Raw genomic sequence first — 20,613 nt, 5'->3', positions numbered from 1 at the left:
TTCTTCTTTGCTTCATAATATGAATCAGGCAAAGTAGACCCTTTAGGTACTAGTTCTTTTTTAACCATCTTCAATAACATACGAAATGACTCATTACTACATCTTCTAATGCTTTTGATAGAAAGTAATTTTACCAATATTGACAATTTTGAAAAATGAGAGCCTTGTTGCTGAGAATCCCTCAATAATTTTTAAAAAATTATTTACTTCAACATTCGATTCCTTAAAAATAAATTCATCAACACCATCAAAGTCATTGAAATGGGGATAGAAATCTCTATTGATAATCTCATCTCCTGATCCATTATCATCATTACTTTCGAATTGAGCCTCACTAATTTCTTCTGAGGGTGATACCAAAAAGTATAATTTTTCATTATTCCATACACTTTTAAACATGTTTTGAAGAACTTCATGAATTCCTGAATGTGTGTTCCCACATTTCATACACGGACACCTAATTTCATCCTTTTCACTTATCCTATTAAAAATAAATTCCATAAATTTCTTAACTCCCATTTGATTTTCTTCATTAAGTTTATCATAAAAAAAGTACATCTAATTCTTATTAGGTGCCATGTTTCAGAGGACTGATGATTATCTGGACAACGATCACATAATAGTTAAAAAAATGATGGGATAAATTTTTAAAAATTAGCATCTTTCATGTACTATTAGCATATTACACCATAATCTTCATGATTTTTCAAAAGTTGCCTTTAAATTTGAACTAATAATTAATTTTTTTTCTATCCATTTTCTTCTTAATTTGTGCAATTCTTCTCTTTCTTTTTCTTCTTTTTTACAGTTTCTTCAAATAATTTTCAAATGATCTATTTGGATAGATTTTTCAAGTTATCTCCTTTTACCTATACTAGTAGATAGATTTAAAGTTCTCCATTCATAAAGATGTCTCTTTTTGTTAAGGACCTTATTCTGTTGAATTTGTTCAATAACTCTCATATTTATGTCTATTTTGATTGTTAGACAAAATTATATTAAGAAATGCAAATGCTTTCTCTAACAAAAGGATTTAAATTTTAAATTCCTCTAAGTAATAGTTTACGTGATATATTGAGAAGATTTTCTTGAAAAACACCTCATCTTTTTTAGCCACATGAATTGGGGACATTAGGAGCATAATGTTGCTCATGCATAGATTGTGCAAGAGCACCATTCTGCTCTTGCAAAGTAGAATTTGTGCAGCAGCAACATGCTCCTACACAGTGCAACATAACAATCTGTGCAGGAGGACATTATGCTCCTGCACAAATTTTGTAAGAGAAGAATTTGTTTTCCTACACAAATGTTCAGGAACAACATTCTACTCCTACACAGATTCTACAGGAGAAGAATATGTGCTCCTACACAAATGTGCAGGAATGATATTCTACTCCTATACAGATTCTATAGGAGAAGAATATGTGCTCCTCTACAGTCTTTGCAGAAGCAATGTGCTCCTGCAACTGTATAAATTTGCTAGAGCACCATTACGCTCCTGCAAATTTTTGCAAGCGCAGAATGCTGCTCTTGCAGTGATTGTGCAAGAGCAGCATTCTGGTCTTGCACACAGAAGCAGAATGCTGCTCCTACAGAATATGCTCTTGCATACATAATCAAAAAAATATTATATTTGGTTTATTATCAATGTTGTTAAAAATTATATTCAATTTATTATACACCTGCATTTTCGTTTGTATATACATATTTTTTGTTTATTAGCCTTTAACTAATTTTGAACTTAAGCTCTGGATTTAGATAATTGGATAAAATTTTAGTAATAGATTGTGCAAGAATGGGCAATACTAGAAATTCTCCTAAAAACAAGAGAAAGGGAAAGATAACATAAAGTAAAAAAAAAAAAAAAGAAAAAAACAATTTAATGGAAAATCTCATATAGAAATTCTAATTTGTATCGCTCATTTGTATCTTCTTACTTCTCGCTACAGTCCCTTGAGCCATGATTCATCACTAATCTCTCCATCAGGGAGAATCATCTTCATCTACTACTTGCATGAAGCCAAAGCTTTCTCAACTGTTAAAAATCATCGGCAGTCCCTCAATGATTCTTCACACAGTCCTTAAGCCAAGCTCTCTTTATCCTTTAATTATTGGAGAAACTCACCAAAAGATCCCTTAATTGAGAAGAACGGGGGATCTAAAGTGAACAATGTCAGAGAAACCCCAGCTTCTGTTGATGTCGTGTTTCTCTTTTTCTTTTTTTTTTATATATATTACATTAATTTGGTAGAAATGAGTAGTTTTATTTTTTTAGTAACAATAGTGCCAAAAGATAGCGCCAAAAGATAGCGCCAATCAGTATTCATTTAGGCGGTTCTTTATCTATTAGGGACGAGCCTTTTAATCAATAGCGAAGGTCCATTTTACCCGTTGCAAAAAACTAATAATTTTGCAATGGAAATTAACTTGGTCCTAAAATCATTACATAGCGACCAATTTTAACACCCTTCGCTAAATTATGGTCGCTAAAAATTCAATATCTTGTAGTGTACGCTGAGACTGTTCCTACCTTACAAACTCTTCACTGTGATCACATGAAGAGATCCTTGCAAACCTAGACCGAAAAGCTCTCAATTTGTATGTTTCAATCCATATGCGGTTAAGGATTCTAAGGAGATTGTGATACGGATGGGATGGGCCGTAACATTTAGATCGGGCAGACCGGCCCAAATGCAACACTTAAGCAGTAAAAAACATTTTGACCATAACTTTTGTTATGGGTGTCAGAATTACTATTAAGACTTTAATTTGAAAAGCTCGTTCAAAGATCTATGTTTGTTACCTACCTTTGGCCACGTAGCGGCCCATCATAAGGACTAAAAATGGTGTTTAGGGTTTCAAAATGGCTTCTAAAGTTTTTTTTTGTCAATATTTTTTAATTTTTTTTACGCCTATTTGAGGCTAGCATCATATTTTTATGAGACAACTTATTTTGTATTCAGAATTATACACGTTTCTCTAAACCTATTTAGGGTTTACTTTTGTATGCTTTTATGCTGCGTCAGGTGGTATCAGAGCATAGCGACTAGTGATAATGGTGGTGCTCTCCATGACGATGATCAGGAGGCTGAGCCCCACAGATGGACAAGGTGTAATACCCCTTACCCTATCAAAGTGTAGATAGAGCAAGGTCTATCACAAACTATACCTTTTTAGACATATCAAGACTAAATATTTACCTTTATCTGTAAATACCAAGTTTTTAGGTAGTCCAAGAAAATTTTATAAGGTGATTAAAGCAAATGTGAGGTTTTAAACCAGAATTTTAGCAGAGTCTCCTCTGTTTCATCAACATTTCAACCTGTAGCATATATGAAAAACACATGCAAAATTATCAACTGTTATTTGACATCTTACTATTCTTTGATTTACATAACCTTCATAACTCACTCTATTTAATATGTACATGCCAAAATAAAACTATACTATGACTCAGAGACTCAAAACAACCAGCTATGATAATGGCCTTGATATCTGATGTAGACCTCTCATGAACTTCACGTGCCTACTTTATCTACAACCTGCGTGAGGTAAAAACCAACACGCTGATCTCATTCTCAATGGGTGATAGCAAACAAATAACAAAATAAAGCAAACAAGTTCACATATACAGATAATCAGGTAAATAATTACAAGCTAGTCAAATGTCGTTAACATGATACAAAGCATACTTGTCAACTTCTAAGTATAAAATATGAGTGCCATATGTATCCTTGTGCACGGCAAGAATTTCCTTCATATTCGATAAAAACATCTTCTTTTTCCTTAATTGCACATTTTCTATTTATAGTAAATCATCATAGCTTAGTGCATGTAATAGATGCAGACATGTTAACATTCAGTGATAAGTTCTCAAAATCGAGTATCAATCTTAATTAAGTTCTCAGCCCTTATAAACACATAGTAGGGTCGACTAGGTAGATAAGGAGTTATAACGGTAGGCACAGGGTGCCGAACGGTAGGCTCAAAGGCCGAAACTGTGATAGCAGGGCTCTGTGACCGTGCTTATAAGGTACCTGATATGTAACCTCAAATATATAGATCATGTATCGGTAGCAGTACTGCGAGCTCTGTATGTTTATATGGCATGCCATACCCTTAAACTAACCTCGACTCCTATTACGTTTACCAGGGCCAAGTATCATTAATTCAGTGTAAATGCGTATCATTTAAAGCTATTTGAATTCATTTCCAGAATACATAAATCATATGTCAAAGTTAACAAGATGAGAAACTCATGGCAAATAGTGCAAAACTTTGTCAATATAATATTCGAATTTGAGAAAACTGCATTCTGCCATATATTTCATAAACTTTTGAAGCAATTTAGAGTTACAATTTGACTTCAGTTTCTACATAAAAAATGTACATTTATGTCTTATCTTTCCAATAACGGATAATTCATGAAAATTTGATCACTCTAGTTTATGTTATGATTTTTTCTTTACAAGCTGCTCAATAAGGTCTTAATCAATCCAGTATTGGTACTTGTTTATAGTATCACAAAACATATCAGATTCATGCATTTTCATACCAATTCAAGCTTAAGTGTCTTCTACAAAGTTTTATATTATGAATCTTAAGAAGTATACCTAAAACTTTGTAGAAGACACTTAAGCTTGAATTCAAGTCTAAAAAGGTGGGTTGTCTTCTCCACCATTTCATTGTCGTAGCTCACACCATTACAAACCAAGGTTTTGTTTTGTCTTCCTTCAACCAAAGTGTAATACCCGATTAGAATCCGGCACCGGAATTCCTGTTGTCTGGTGGAATCCGGGGTGTCGGAATTCTATATTTCTGTTTTACTCCGTAGTGTGATTTGTGTTGATGTATTAAGGTTAATGGAAGTGAGTTTTGAGTTGAAATGAACCAAGGCAGAGGAGCCAAGTTCGACCGCCGAAGATAAGTTCGGCCGCCGAAAGTGCCCAATGTGCGGCTTCCGAATTCAGGTTCGGCCCCCGAATGTTGCATGGTTTTGCATGCGATTCGGCAGCCGAAGCTGAGTTGCTTAGCCAGCCGTTTTGTATCCCTTAGTCAGCATGTTGGACAGGTGTTAGCACCAGATCATGTCCAGAAGTTGGCCACGTCTCCTATGCTTTATTTGCTAAGTTTGAGCAGCTCATGCAGGAATTTGCTCGTTTACCAAGTTTTGAAGGTTTTGAAGCAAAAAGTGAGCTTTGGAGAGTTAGTGAGGGTGAAGAAGAGTTGATCCGTTTTTCTTTGTTTAGATCACTCATCTTCTTGTTCCAGGAGGTAAGTGATGTTTTTGATTATGTTTTTATGTTTTCTGAAGGTTTTAGGGGATTTGTGGAAGGAGATGCATGTTTAGGTTATTAATGATAGTTTTGCTGAGTTATGCATGTATACATGTTTCTGTGTTATGTTTGATTTGTTGTTTGGGGTTATTAGATAGTTTTGGACCCCTGTGAACATATACTTGAGTATATGTGTGTTGACTAGTTGAAGTATGCATGGTTGGAGAAGTTGAAGGGAAGAAGGAGATGGTTTGCCGTTGAAGCTGAGTTCTGGATGAACTCAGGTTCGGCAGCCGAAGGTTCATTCGGCCGCCGAACCTCTTGCATGGTGGCTTAGGCTGCCACAGCTTGCCCCCGCGAGTTTTGCATGTTCGGCTCTGTTTGGGGGATTCGGCCGCCGAAGGTGCCGCCGAAGGTGCTTGAGTTTCGTCTCTGGAGAGAACTTTCGGCCGCCGAACCTGCCGCCGAAAGTGTCCTGTCCAGCTTTCTTTTGCATGCTCTGCATGGATAGTTGAGTGAGTTTAAGGGGTTTCTTGGGGCAGTTTAAGAGAGTTATTTCTACGCTTGTTTGGTCCCTCATGAGAGTCCATCTGTATAGGTACAGACCAGAGGAACCAGAGAGAGCAGCAGTGAGTACTGCTCCAGAGGTTCAGAGCCTGCAGAGTCAGTTAGTCCAGATAGCCAGAGGTGAGTGGAACTTAACTTATGACTTTTAATTGAACCACAAACTGCTTTTAGCATATCTCATGCATCATGTTTATGCCATAGGTTGATTGCATTAGTATTCACGAATATGTTGCATTGCATCGTTATTTGGTGATGTGAGTGAATGCTGAATGATCCAATAGTCTCAGACAGGAAGTCCAGGAGCCTTTGACTACGCCCTGGCAGGTATAGCGAATGTAATACCCGGCTAGACTCCGGTATCGGAATCCCTACCGTCCGGTGGGACCTCGGATGTCGGAAACCTCTAGAAGGGTAAAACTATGATTTTATGAAATGTTTTCATGTTTTTAAGTAAGAAATTAAATGAGTTTTTGCATGAAAAATCTTTGGAGGAAAACCCAGGTTCGGCCGCCGAACTTTGAGGTTCGGCCGCCGAACATGCATGCTTTCGGAGGGACCTTAGGCGCCCGAAAGTTTTGAGTGAGGGAAATGCAGGTTCGGCCGCCGAACTCCAAGTTCGGCCGCCGAACCTTGCATGCATGCGGAGGCACCTTCGGCCCCCGAACGTGGCCTGGCCAGCCACTATAAAAGGGACCCTTAGCCGAAATGGGCGAGGTTTTCTCCCATTTTCGGCCACAACAAGCTTCCGATCTCCCTCTCCTCAAATCTTGTGTTCTTTCACTAGATCTCCTCCATCTTTCTTGAGTTTTAAACCCACATTGCAAGTTTTAAGCTTTAAAGGCAAGTTTTGGAGCTTTGGAAACTCAGGAGCTCTCGTGCTTGGATCTCCGAGTTGAGTCGTCTCTTCCTCGATCTTCAAGAGGTAAGAACCGATCTTAAGCTCAATGTATGTTTTAAATGAGTTTCATGAAGTTTTAAGGGGTAGAGAAGCATGTTAGAGTTAGTTGAGCATATGTTAGGTTTATGTGATTTTTGAACAATGTGGCTTGCTTGATGTGTGTTTGAAGTGTTGTAGTTGGGGCATATGTTTGTATGAGGCCCCTAGGAACTGGTATGATGTGTATGCATGAGTAGAATCAAGTTTATGCAGGTTTTGAGGCGTTTTGGAGGCTGTGGACACAAGGGACCCAAGTTTCTGCCCTTCGGCAGAAACTCAGGTTCGGCCGCCGAAGTGACTTTCGGCCGCCGAACCCCCTTGTGGAGGCAGTTTCGGCTGCCGAAGCCTGCCCCCGAAACTCAAGGTTCGTCTCTGTCTGGGAGGTTCGGCCGCCGAAGGTGCCGCCGAACCTGCCTGACTTTCGTCTCTGGAGGGACTTTCGGCCGCCGAACCTGCCGCCGAAAGTGCCCTGTTCAGCCGTTTCTTGCTTGATTTCATATGGTGTTTCAGGATGTTTTAGGGGGGTTTTTGGGGAGCTTTTCAGAGTCACGTTCATGTATGTTTGGTGCCTCATTTGAGTCCACCTGTGTAGGTTCGGACCCGAGGAACCGAGACCCCCGGTTGTGAGATAGTTGTTCAGAGTTCGTTGTCAAAGCTTCAGTTACCAGGTGAGTGGAACAACCCCTTAAGTTTTAAAGTAATTGAATAAATGAATGAATCCTAAAGCATTGCTCATGCATCATTATGCCATGTAATATTTCAGGATGTTTGCATTAGAACTCACGAATATGCTGCATTGCATACTTTGTTGTTGATGTGGATGAATGTTGAATGATCCATTAGCCCTTGTATGACATGATAGCCTATGTGAGTCCAGGTGTGCCTGCTACGGCTCTACGCCCCTGGCACTATGACTGATTATGAAAGTCCGGGTGTGCCTGCTACGGCTCTACGCCCCCGGCATGTATAAGTAAGAAGGATAGGGGCTAAATGGTGACAAGTTCATCCTTGTTGTGAAATGTTTGTGTTATGGCGCATACATGAAAGCATGAATAAGAAAAAGTTAATTGATGATAATAATAATAAAATGAATAATAATGTACCTAAAAAATGGAGGAATTAAATCAAATGTTTTTAGTTTCTGCTCACTGGGCTCTAGTAGCTCACCCCACTCCCATTATCCCCAGAGTTGCAGGTACAGGAGAGATCAAGAAGTCGGCTAGAGTGAAGTCAAGTCATTTGTATGTAATAGCTAGAGTATGTGGACATGATATATGATAAGAATGTAATGTAAAGTTTGAACAGTTATGTTTATGTAACTATGTTATTGAGGATAGATTTGTGCTTGACCATAGCATATGTTAATCCCTTGGTATGTACATGATCTTATTATATGATGTGTATGTGAACCAACTCAACACAGATTTTACATTGCCATTGAGGCTTTGATGAAATCCCCCAGAGGGATTAATGTTTATGTATATGATGAATACAGTGCATGCACAGGTTGAGTTTGGTGTATGAAGAAAAAGAAAAGTTTTAATTCTTAAGTATGTTTGTTGATCATGTATGGGATTAAACAGGTATACAGGATGTATGTAGGCTTGCTACGGGTCCCGGCGGCCTTAAGCCGATCTGGATCCTAGTGCCGGTAACGGGTCGGATTTCCGGGTCGTTACAGAGTGGTATCAAAGCCCTAGGTTCATATGATCGGACCTAGAATGTCGGGCTCATAGAGGTTATAGAAGGTCAAGCACAATAGGAAAAGATCATGTCCACTAGGATAGGATGTGGAGTCCTGTCTTGCATGATGATATGATATGCCATGATGATATGCATGTGCATAAATGCTATGATATGATGCTATGTATGTGATGAGGGTTCATGTGTTTCCACATGAACCATATGATGCTAATGATTGTTTATACTGTGTGCTGTTTTCCAGAAGATAGAATGAGAGGAACTCGTCGATCAGCACGATTGACTAGAGTGCCACCTCAGGACGAGGGCGCCGATGCCCGTCCTTCAGCTTTGCCTAGGGCAATGTCCAGTAGGTCCAACAGAGACAGAGTAGCTAGAGACCCTAGAAGGTCTTTGGATCTGGGTAGAAGCAGATCAGTAAGGGGAACAGTGCAGGGAGGAATGTCTGAGGATATGGAAGTAGATCAGAGGAGGGATGGCAGTCTCGGTGTGAGTATGCCGGAAGAGGGCATGGGAGAATCAGAAGGAGGCACTCAGGCCTCGAGTTATGTCCAGCCACATCACTACCCACCCTATTCACACCATCCAGGGTATTCGATGGGAGGTACATCGGATTACCCCAGTTTTAGCCCTTATCCTCCACATATGCCATACCCACCTTACTACCCACCATACTCTCAGTACCCCATGTACCCACCTCCACCTCCCTATACCAGTACAGCAAACCCTACCCCAGGGGATGTTGCACCTCCACCACCACCACCAGTACCTACTGTCCCGGAAACACAAGTACCCAAACCTACCTCATCTGGAGGGAGCAAGGTCAAGATGACCGATTACATGAAGCTGGGTGCTCCCCAGTTTGAAACCGGTGATGATCCGTTCGTGTACTTGGAGCGGGTCAAGGCAATTACATATGAGATAGGGGCTGGCGACAGTAGAGCCATTCAGATGGCCGGGTTCACGCTTAAGTGCAAGAAGGCACGGGAATGGTTCAAGAATTATGTGAACCCGAGAGTGGACAGCATGAATTGGGAAGAGTTTGCAAACGAGTTTGCAGGATGGGCTTTCCCTGATAGTTCAAGGGAATTGAAGATGATAGAATTCGAGCAGTTGAGGCAAACTGATGACATGAGTGTAGACGAGTACACAGACAGGTTCCTGGAGTTGTTGCCATATGCTGGGCTGAATTTGGACACAGATCAAAAGAAGTCAAGGAGATATATTATGAGGCTGCATTCCAGGTATTCCTCTTTGGTACAGTCAGCAGAGAGGGAGAGTTTCCATGCCATAGTGGATATGGCCAGGAGAATGGAGGCTAGTGCTATCGTTGAGGGGAAGGTAAAACAGTCAGTGGCACAGTCTTCTGGTTCCAAGACCCCAGGTGGGGAAAGGTTAGACTCTTCTTCTCTGGGTACAGCAGTTGCAGGCAGTAAGAAGTGGGACAGAGGCCACAGAAAATCTAAGAAGAATAAGTTCTGGAACAAGATCAAGTCAGGTCTGGGTTTAGGCAGTGGCTCAAGCTCTGGCACAGAGGTTACAGCATGTATGAGATGTGGGAGACCACACAAGGGAGTATGTCTGGCAGGGACAAACACCTGCTTCAGGTGCGGACAAGCGGGTCATTTGGCTCGAGATTGTCCTAGAGCAGCCTTTGCAGCACCGTCTCAGCAGACAACCTCCGGCAGTGTGGTGCAGCCAGTAGCTCCAGCCGCAACACAGGCCAGTGGCAGAGGCAGAGGGAGAGGGTCAGCCTCTTCATCAACAGGATACAGAGGTGAAGGTCCATCAGCTCCGGCACGGATCTTCACTATGACTCAGCAGGAGGCCAGCACATCTAACACCGTGGTGGCAGGTAATCTCATCGTTGGTTGTTCTGATGTGTATGCCTTAATGGACCCGGGTGCATCTCATTCTTTTGTTGCTCCGAGAGTCGTGGAGAGGGTAGGATTGATGGTCTCTGGGTTAGAGTGTCCCCTATGGGTCAGTGGACCCAAGTGTGACCCGTCAGTGGCAGAGGCAGTCTGCCAATGTAGTCCAGTTTTCATAGAGGGAAGATGCCTTTCCGCCGACCTCGTGGTTCTAGATTTGACAGATTTTGACGTCATTCTAGGGATGGATTGGTTATCGACCCATGGTGCTACCTTGGACTGTAGAGACAAGGTAGTCAGATTCAGAGATCAGGATGGGTCAGAGGTCGTCTTCAGAGGAGACAAGAGGGGTACACCTAGAGGTCTGATCTCAGCTCTTCAGGCTCGTAGGTTGCTTAGGAGGGGATGTCAGGGGTTTCTAGCTCATGTGAGGGAGCTAGATAGTCATGTCAGAGAGCCCGCCTCAGTGCCTGTGGTGAGTGAGTTCTTAGATGTTTTCCCAGACGAGCTGCCAGGGTTACCACCTGCTAGGGAAATAGAGTTCGAGATTGAGTTAATGCCTGGTACCAGACCGATCTCTATCCCTCCCTACAGGATGGCACCAGCTGAACTGAAAGAACTGAAGGAACAGTTGCAAGAGCTGGTAGATAAGGGTTTCATCCGACCGAGTACTTCACCTTGGGGTGCTCCGGTTTTGTTTGTAAGGAAGAAGGATGGATCCCTTAGACTTTGTATCGACTACAGACAGTTGAACAAGGTCACTACCAAAAACAAGTACCCTTTGCCGAGGATCGATGATCTATTCGACCAGCTAGCAGGAGCGGGTTGTTTCTCCAAAATAGATCTGAGATCAGGGTACCATCAGTTGAGGATAAGGAATGAAGATGTACCGAAGACAGCTTTCAGGACCAGGTATGGGCACTATGAGTTCCTTGTGATGCCGTTTGGGTTGACCAACGCCCCTGCAGCATTCATGGACCTCATGAACAGAATATTCAGTCAGTATCTGGATCACTTCGTTATTGTCTTCATAGACGATATCTTAGTGTATTCCAGAAATGCAGAGGAGCATGCCCATCACCTGAGGACAGTTTTGCAGACCTTGAGAGAGCATGGCTTGTATGCCAAGTTCTCCAAGTGTGAGTTTTGGCTTAGGAGCATTTCATTCTTGGGGCACATTGTGTCAGAACAGGGTATTGAAGTAGACCCCAAGAAGGTAGAGGCTGTAGCTAACTGGCCTAGACCCACCACAGTGACTGAGATCAAGAGTTTTCTGGGTTTAGCAGGTTACTACAGGAGGTTCGTTCAGGACTTCTCAAAGATTGCTGCTCCTATGACCAAATTGACAAAGAAGAATCAGAAGTTCATATGGACCGATCAGTGTGAGGAAAGCTTTGAGGAGCTTAAGAGGAGGTTGACTTCAGCACCGGTGTTAGCTCTGCCAAAAAGTGATGATGACTTCTCAGTATATTGTGATGCGTCCCGTGTGGGACTGGGTTGTGTGCTAATGCAAAATGAGAGGGTGATCGCTTATGCTTCTAGGCAGCTGAAGAAGCATGAGCTGAATTACCCCACACATGACCTGGAGATGGCGGCAGTGATCTTTGCACTCAAGATGTGGAGGCATTACCTTTATGGGGTAAAGTGTGAGATCTTCACAGATCATAAGAGCCTGCAGCACATCTTGAGTCAGAGAGATTTGAATTTGAGGCAGAGGAGATGGGTAGAGCTGTTGAGTGACTATGATTGCAAAATTCAGTACCATCCGGGTAAGGCGAATGTTGTGGCAGACGCCCTAAGCCGGAAATCACTCGGCAGTCTATCCCACATTTCAGCAGAGAGGAGGCCGGTGGTGAAGGAGTTCCACAGACTTATGAGTGAGGGATTACAGTTGGAGTTGTCTGGCACAGGTGCTTTGATTGCACAGATGAAGGTAACACCAGTGTTTCTGGAACAGGTGGCTCAGAAACAGCATGAGGACCCAGAGTTAGTGAAGATTGCCAGGACGGTTCAGTCAGGCAAAGATAGTGAGTTCAGATTTGATGATAAGGGGATCCTCCGCTACGGGAACAGATTGTGTGTGCCAGATGACATTGGCCTGAAGGGAGATATTATGGGGGAAGCCCATAATACCAGGTATAGTGTTCACCCTGGAGCCACCAAGATGTATCAGGATCTGAAGAGAGTGTATTGGTGGCCAGCTATGAAGAAGGACGTGGCACTGTTCGTGTCAGCCTGCGATGTGTGTCAGAGGGTGAAACTAGAGCATCAGAAGCCGGCTGGAATGCTTAACCCGCTACCTATTCCAGAATGGAAATGGGAGAACATAGCTATGGACTTCGTAGTGGGGTTACCGGCAACCTCCAACAGACTAGACTCCATATGGGTGATTGTGGACAGACTCACCAAATCTGCTCACTTCATTCCAGTTAGGAGCAACTACTCTGTGGATAAGTTAGCACAGGTTTATGTGAATGAAGTCGTCAGACTACATGGGGTCCCGGTATCTATAGTGTCAGATAGAGGGCCCCAGTTCACCTCCAGGTTTTGGCGGAGTCTGCAGAGTGCTATGGGTACCAGGTTAGATTTCAGTACTGCCTTCCACCCCCAGACCGATGGACAGTCAGAGAGGACCATCCAGACCGTAGAAGATATGCTCAGAATGTGCGTGCTAGATTTTGGCGGTTCTTGGAAGCAACACCTACCTTTGGTGGAGTTTGCCTACAATAACAGCTATCATGCTAGCATAGGGATGGCTCCATATGAAGCTTTATATGGGAGGAAGTGCAGGTCACCCGTTTGCTGGGAAGAGGTAGGAGAGAGGTCCTTAGCAGGGCCTGAGCTGGTAGAGATTACCAGCAGGGTGGTGCCCATGATCAGAGAAAGGATAAAGACTGCCACCAGCAGGCAGAAAAGTTATGCAGACATCCGCAGGAAACAGGTAGAGTTTCAGGAGGGGGATTTAGTATTGCTTAAGGTGTCTCCGATGAAAGGGGTGGTTCGGTTTGGTAAGAAGGGTAAGCTAGCTCCGCGGTACATTGGACCCTTTGAAGTCCTGCAAAGGATTGGGAATGTATCGTACAAGCTGGACTTGCCTGCTTCTATGGAGAGAATCCATCCGGTTTTCCATGTTTCCATGTTGAGGAAGTTCGTGTCAGATCCGGGCAAGGTTCTTAGTGAGCCTGATATGGAGATCCATGAGGATCTCACCTATGTAGAACAGCCAGTGCGGATTCTTGACACCCAGATCAGAAAGCTGAGGAACAAGGAAATCCCGATGGTAAAGGTCCTTTGGAACCACCACAACTTAGAGGAATGCACATGGGAGACACGGGAGTCCATGCTCCAGCAGTACCCCCATCTGTTTTGAGGTGAGTGTTAGTTGTTCTATGTGTTGCATGTATGATATGCTGTATGTTATGATTGATGCCATGCTTTATATGTTAGTTGAGGAACATTCGGGGACGAATGTTCTTAAGGGGGGGAGAATGTAATACCCGGCTAGACTCCGGTATCGGAATCCCTACCGTCCGGTGGGACCTCGGATGTCGGAAACCTCTAGAAGGGTAAAACTATGATTTTATGAAATGTTTTCATGTTTTTAAGTAAGAAATTAAATGAGTTTTTGCATGAAAAATCTTTGGAGGAAAACCCAGGTTCGGCCGCCGAACTTTGAGGTTCGGCCGCCGAACATGCATGCTTTCGGAGGGACCTTAGGCGCCCGAAAGTTTTGAGTGAGGGAAATGCAGGTTCGGCCGCCGAACTCCAAGTTCGGCCGCCGAACCTTGCATGCATGCGGAGGCACCTTCGGCCCCCGAACGTGGCCTGGCCAGCCACTATAAAAGGGACCCTTAGCCGAAATGGGCGAGGTTTTCTCCCATTTTCGGCCACAACAAGCTTCCGATCTCCCTCTCCTCAAATCTTGTGTTCTTTCACTAGATCTCCTCCATCTTTCTTGAGTTTTAAACCCACATTGCAAGTTTTAAGCTTTAAAGGCAAGTTTTGGAGCTTTGGAAACTCAGGAGCTCTCGTGCTTGGATCTCCGAGTTGAGTCGTCTCTTCCTCGATCTTCAAGAGGTAAGAACCTATCTTAAGCTCAATGTATGTTTTAAATGAGTTTCATGAAGTTTTAAGGGGTAGAGAAGCATGTTAGAGTTAGTTGAGCATATGTTAGGTTTATGTGATTTTTGAACAATGTGGCTTGCTTGATGTGTGTTTGAAGTGTTGTAGTTGGGGCATATGTTTGTATGAGGCCCCTAGGAACTGGTATGATGTGTATGCATGAGTAGAATCAAGTTTATGCAGGTTTTGAGGCGTTTTGGAGGCTGTGGACACAAGGGACCCAAGTTTCTGCCCTTCGGCAGAAACTCAGGTTCGGCCGCCGAAGTGACTTTCGGCCGCCGAACCCCCTTGTGGAGGCAGTTTCGGCTGCCGAAGCCTGCCCCCGAAACTCAAGGTTCGTCTCTGTCTGGGAGGTTCGGCCGCCGAAGGTGCCGCCGAACCTGCCTGACTTTCGTCTCTGGAGGGACTTTCGGCCGCCGAACCTGCCGCCGAAAGTGCCCTGTTCAGCCGTTTCTTGCTTGATTTCATATGGTGTTTCAGGATGTTTTAGGGGGGTTTTTGGGGAGCTTTTCAGAGTCACGTTCATGTATGTTTGGTGCCTCATTTGAGTCCACCTGTGTAGGTTCGGACCCGAGGAACCGAGACCCCCGGTTGTGAGATAGTTGTTCAGAGTTCGTTGTCAAAGCTTCAGTTACCAGGTGAGTGGAACAACCCCTTAAGTTTTAAAGTAATTGAATAAATGAATGAATCCTAAAGCATTGCTCATGCATCATTATGCCATGTAATATTTCAGGATGTTTGCATTAGAACTCACGAATATGCTGCATTGCATACTTTGTTGTTGATGTGGATGAATGTTGAATGATCCATTAGCCCTTGTATGACATGATAGCCTATGTGAGTCCAGGTGTGCCTGCTACGGCTCTACGCCCCTGGCACTATGACTGATTATGAAAGTCCGGGTGTGCCTGCTACGGCTCTACGCCCCCGGCATGTATAAGTAAGAAGGATAGGGGCTAAATGGTGACAAGTTCATCCTTGTTGTGAAATGTTTGTGTTATGGCGCATACATGAAAGCATGAATAAGAAAAAGTTAATTGATGATAATAATAATAAAATGAATAATAATGTACCTAAAAAATGGAGGAATTAAATCAAATGTTTTTAGTTTCTGCTCACTGGGCTCTAGTAGCTCACCCCACTCCCATTATCCCCAGAGTTGCAGGTACAGGAGAGATCAAGAAGTCGGCTAGAGTGAAGTCAAGTCATTTGTATGTAATAGCTAGAGTATGTGGACATGATATATGATAAGAATGTAATGTAAAGTTTGAACAGTTATGTTTATGTAACTATGTTATTGAGGATAGATTTGTGCTTGACCATAGCATATGTTAATCCCTTGGTATGTACATGATCTTATTATATGATGTGTATGTGCACCAACTCAACACAGATTTTACATTGCCATTGAGGCTTTGATGAAATCCCCCAGAGGGATTAATGTTTATGTATATGATGAATACAGTGCATGCACAGGTTGAGTTTGGTGTATGAAGAAAAAGAAAAGTTTTAATTCTTAAGTATGTTTGTTGATCATGTATGGGATTAAACAGGTATACAGGATGTATGTAGGCTTGCTACGGGTCCCGGCGGCCTTAAGCCGATCTGGATCCTAGTGCCGGTAACGGGTCGGATTTCCGGGTCGTTACAGCGAAGTCCAGGAGCCTTTGACTACGCCCTGGCAGGTATAGCAAAGTCCAGGAGCCTTTGACTACGCCCTGGCAGGTATAGCAAAGTCCAGGAGCCTTTGACTACGCCCTGGCAATGGTAAGTACAGAGGTGCTATATACACATATACATATATGACAGGAAGACCAGGTGCTCGATTCTACGCCCTGGCACAGAGTTACTGGGACTATGTGGTGACAGGTTTACTCTTGATGTGGCTTGTCTGTGATATGATGCATTCCATGAGATCATATTTTACTGAGATGTTTTACTGTTCTACTCACTGGGCTATAGAGCTCATCCCACTCCCTTAACCCCAGTTTTGCAGGTTCAGTGTACAGTGTACAGGGACAGTCCAGCAGAGTACAGGAAAAGTAAAGAGATCTGTAATAGCTTAGAGTGGACATGTAATATTAAAGAGATGTAATAGTTGTTGCTTGACCTAGTGACCTAGTGATGTATGTTTTATACATGATCTGTATATGTATATATGTTTTCCTGTATGTGAAAACCAGGCTTAACAGGTATGAGTTAACCCATCTAGAGCAAGCTCTAGTCAGGGATACAGAGTACAGAGTACATGAGTACAGAGTACAGAGATAGTGCATGCACAGGTTAAGCCTTGGTTCAGAAAAGAGTTTTATTTTCACAGAAAATGTATGATCATGTATGAGGTTTACAGGTACACAGCGAGTATAGCAGGCTTGCTACGGGTTCTGGCGGCCTTAAGCCGACCTGAATCCTAGCGCCGGTGACGGTCCATTTTGGGGTCGTTACACAAAGCTAAGCCAAAATCTCACCCAATCAAATTCTTACTTTAACTAAAATTCACTCTAAGACCAAGAGCTAAAGGAACAAGCATATATTGAAGGAATTGAAGAAGAAAGATTTAGGGTTCCATATACACCAAGCTTGAAAATCAAAGGTGAGCTTATAAATGTGTAGGAAATGGCATCTTCTCATTTCTTCATGCATGAATTTGCATTATAAAGCTTTAATTTACAATTTATTCAATCCTTTCCTAAGATATAAATTGACCTAGATGAAGAAACATCAAAGGTAAAGGAGATAGTTAGAGAATATAAGAGGAAAAGAAAGAGGAATTCAAGAAAGGTTTAGTGTTTGTATGATTTTTTTGTTTTCCTTTGATTCTGCCATGAATAAGTGAAATTAGGGGTTGATTTTACTTGCTGGAAATGTTGCTTTGATTGTATAAATATATTATATGAATGTTAAAATAATGTTTAAAAGGTTTAGAGTAAAGAAATTTAACATGAGAGCTAAAAGTGCAAACCTGGCAGAATAGGCTGTAACAGGGCAACTTGTGTTAACAAGTTCATAACTTATTGTATATTTATTAAGATATACACAATAAAAGGTGAGACAATGAGCTAAAACTTTCATGAATTGATCAAATTCGGAACCTGTATATAAGATGATGAAAATTGCAAGTGAACCTAAACTGGACACAGTAGTAGTGCATCCAAAATAGAGTGTATTGATTATACCATAACTAATTATATACTCAGTGAAATTTGTTAAGACCAGTACCAAATGAATCTTAAGAAGTATACCTATAACTTTATAGAAGACACTTAAGCTTGAATTTGTATGAAAATACATGCATCTGATATGTTTTGTGATACTATAAACAAGCACCAATACTGGACTAATTAAGACCTTATTGACCAGCTTGTAAAGAAAAATTCATAATTTAATCTAGAATGATTATATTTTTATGAACTGTACCTTGTTGGAAGGATAAGACATAAATGTACATTTTTTATGAAGAAATTAAAGTCAAATTATAACTCTAAATTGCTTTAAATATTTATGCAATATATGGCAGAATGCAGTTTTCTCAAATTCGAATGTTATGTTGACAACGTTTTGCATTATTTGCCATGAGTTTCTCATCTTGTTAACCTTGACATATGACTTATGTATTCTGGAAATGAATTCAAATAGCTTCAAATGATATGCATTTACACTGAATTAATGATACTTGGCCCTGGTAAATGTAATAGGAGTCGAGGTTAGCTTAAGGGTATGGCATGCCATATAAACATATAGAGTTCGCAATACTGCTACCGATACATGATTTATATATTTGAGATTACATATCAGGTACCTCATAAGCACGGTCACAGAGTCCTGCTATCACAGTTTCGACCTCTGAGCCTACCGTTCAGCAGCTTGTGCCTACCGTTATAACTCCTTATCTACCTAGTCCACCCTACTATGTGTTTATAAGGGCTGAGAACTTAATTAAGATTGATACTCGATTTTGAGAACTTATCACTGAATGTTAACATGTTTGCATCTATTACATGCACTAAGCTATGGTGATTTGCTATAAATAGAAAATGTGCAATAAAGGAAAAAAGAAGATGTTTTTATCGAATATGAAGGAAATTCTTATCATGCATAAGGATACATATGGCACTCATATTTTATACTTAGAAGTTGACAAGTATGCTTTGTATCATGTTAACAACATTTGACTAGCTTGTAATTGTTTACCTGATTATCTGTATACGTGAACTTATTTGCTCTATTTTGTTATTTGTTTGCTATTACCCACTGAGCATTAGCTCAGCGTGTTGGTTTTTACCTTACGCAGGTTGTAAATAAAGTAGGCACGCGAAGTTCATCGGAGGTCTACATAAGATATCAATGCCATTATCATAGCTGGTTATTTTGCGTCTTTGAGTCATAGTATAGTTTTATTTTGGCATGTACTTATTAAATAGAGTGAGTTATGAAGGTTATGTAAATCAAAGAATAGTAAGATGTCAAATAACAGTTGATAATTTTGCATATGTTTTTCATATATGCTACAGGTTGAAATGTTGATGAAACAGAGGAAACTCTGATAAAATTCTGGTTTAACACCTCACATTTACTTTAATCACCTTATAAAATTTACTTGGGCTACGTAAAAAAGTTGGTATTTACATATAAAGGTAATTGTTTAGTCTTGATATGTCTAAAAAGGTATAGTTTGTGACAGTCCTTGTTCTATCTACACTTTGATAGGGTAAGGGATGTTACAATTAGTGGTATTAGAGTAAAGGTTTAGGCAATTCTAGGTCATAGTATGTATGTGTATATGTGTCATATATGTACATGCCAAAATGAGTTATAGCCATGATATGGTTCTGATGTAAATCTCTTCTTTGTGTCTTTAGGTCTAATGGAAGATGTCATATGAGTCATAGAGAGCAGTAGTTGAAGAGGTAGAGAGTTATGCTCCCTCTGAGGCAGCTGCACCTGCTGCTGCTCCTCCACCTGCTACTGCTGGCGGACTAGGGCAGGATGCATTATTTTAGCAAATAGCTGAGTTGCTTAGGAGGGTTACACAAAATATATCAGAGGTACCACCACCACCACCTGTAGCAGTCCAGGTTCCCCCACCTGTTGTAGCCCAGGCACAATCTAGGCCTCCAATAGAAAAACTCAGGAAGTATGGTGCTACAGAGTTTAGAGGTAAAAAGGAAGATGATCCTTCAGCTGTAGAATTCTGGTTAGGAAGTATAGAAAAGGGTTTTACAACAGCTACAGTGTTCACCAGTAGAGAGCTTAATGTGTGCATTATCATTACTAAAAATGAAGCCTATAGATGGTGGACAACATTAATACAGATGGTTCGACAAGAGCGGTAGACTTTGGAATTCTTTTTGGCAGAGTTTAGGAAGAAATGTGTTGGGGCCTTATATATGGAGGAAAGAAGGAGGGAGTTCTTATACCTCAGACAAGGCAGGCTTACAGTAACTGAGTATGAGCAAGAATTTGTCAGACTTAGTAAGTATGCCAAAGAGATGGTTCCTACAGAGGAAGAAAGATGTAAACGCTTTGAGCAAGGATTACATGCTGATATCAGAATGTACCTCACGGCTATGCATATTAGGGAACTTTCAATTTTAGTGGAGACGGCCCATAGCCTGGAGCGAATTAAAGAAGAAGAGCAAAGTAGAAAGCAGAAAGGGCAACAAAAGAGGGGCCAAAGTCAGTATCAGGGACAATCCTCTGTATCTCAGACAACTAGCAAGAGACAGAGAGAATTTCAATAGGTAGGGCAGAGAGGGCCACCTAGGCAGATTCAGAGACCTGGACAGAGTTCAGTAATGAGATCTGCACAGCACACTACCTCAGTATCCAGTACAGGAGGACCAGGTAGAGGGTTGCCACCTGTATGTGAGCATTGTGGCAGGAGACATGGCGGAGTATGCAGGAGATTAACAGGGGCTTGTTACTTATGTGGAAGCTCAGACCACTTTATGAGGGATTGTCCTAGAGGCCAATCAGTGCAGCCTATATAGACAGAGAGATCTTTACCAACAGGGTCTAGAGGCAGAGGTAGAGGTAGAGGTGAATCTAGCAATGCTCAGAGTCATAGAGTATCAGAGACAGTAGATAGACCAGATACTAGAGCACCTGCCAGGGCCTATGCTATTCGTGTAAAAAAGAC

This window comes from Manihot esculenta, chromosome 18, assembly GCF_001659605.2.
Source record: "Manihot esculenta cultivar AM560-2 chromosome 18, M.esculenta_v8, whole genome shotgun sequence".
Lineage (NCBI taxonomy): Eukaryota > Viridiplantae > Streptophyta > Magnoliopsida > Malpighiales > Euphorbiaceae > Manihot > Manihot esculenta.
This window is presented reverse-complemented; position numbering follows the sequence as displayed.